Source organism: Stylophora pistillata, chromosome 11 (assembly GCF_964205215.1).
Source record: "Stylophora pistillata chromosome 11, jaStyPist1.2, whole genome shotgun sequence".
Taxonomy (NCBI): Eukaryota; Metazoa; Cnidaria; class Anthozoa; order Scleractinia; family Pocilloporidae; genus Stylophora; species Stylophora pistillata.
In genome coordinates this window covers 7,467,615-7,468,574 of record NC_142529.1, presented here as the reverse complement: position 1 = coordinate 7,468,574, position 960 = coordinate 7,467,615, and the positions used below count along the sequence as shown (strand labels likewise).

The 960-nt window shown below is 41.9% G+C and overlaps 1 protein-coding gene across 1 annotated transcript in view; it reads left to right on the top strand.

Annotated features, from left to right (window-relative positions):
• Positions 1-60: 60 nt before the first annotated feature.
• The window catches only part of LOC111335313 (3'-5' exoribonuclease HELZ2), a 28,484-nt gene continuing 27,584 nt past the window's right edge, over positions 61-960 (top strand). Inside the window, exon 1 of the mRNA XM_088737349.1 lies at positions 61-296. The gene's annotated coding sequence lies outside the window, so the exon portion shown is untranslated. The remainder of the gene's footprint in view (positions 297-960) is intronic.

Below are 960 nucleotides of genomic sequence, written 5' to 3'. Positions count from 1 at the left end.
AACAGGAAGGCTGGACACGAGAAATGTCAAAATATTCTCTTCATGTAGTTATCACAAAAATGACAATAATGCCATCATAGTATGGCGGCTTTCCATTTTGTTTTGTTTGAAACGTGAACGATATGTTGTTTGGTTGAGGGCAAGAATAACGGAGTTGTTTTGACCTTATGTCATATTTGTTGAAGCCAGATTTTTCAAATGTGTAGTTGTAATGACAAACACATCGGCCTACGGAACGTATTCTTAAATCGATGAACTTGTACCTGCACAACTCCCCTTTGGATTTTTTTCTTTAGGTAAGTTTTTGATTAGTAGAAGCTGTAAGCGCTGCACTTTCACTGCTCGGCTATTTATTGAGCTGTATAATGAGAATATGAAAGATGATGATAGGTTGCTCTGATTCAGCTTAATTTACCACGGGGGTTTAGGAATCACACCAGGGTGAACGTATACTAGAAATTATTTTCTACTGAGATATGCCCGCCGAAATTAACTCACATGTTTACGAGAATGGCAAGAGCCATGTCGTTAAGTGCTGTTCACTTAACAAAGAAAACACTGAAACAACGATTTAGATAATTTCATTTGGTTAAAAGTGCAAACTACATGGAATAGCTGTTTTAGCGTACAGGTATTTTAGGCCGTCGTGACAATGGCAGGTGTTAATTGGGCTTTGGATCAAAAGGCGCACGTTTCGCTTGGCCGGGCGACTGTTTTATGTTCTCGGGCAAGACACTTACTCCACAGTGCCATCCCTCCCTAGGGAGGTCGAGAGTTCGAGCCTCAGACTGGACCAACACTCAGTCTTAAAATATTACTGCAGAGAACGTGCTATCTTCAGTTTGCCGTGACATTTCCAAATGGTTGGATGTTAGGCCCCCCCCCCCCCCTCCTGGTTAGCAGGAAGTAGGGAGTGTAGTTACAGGTGTTGTAGTTTGGCCTTGTGTCCACAATTTCAGA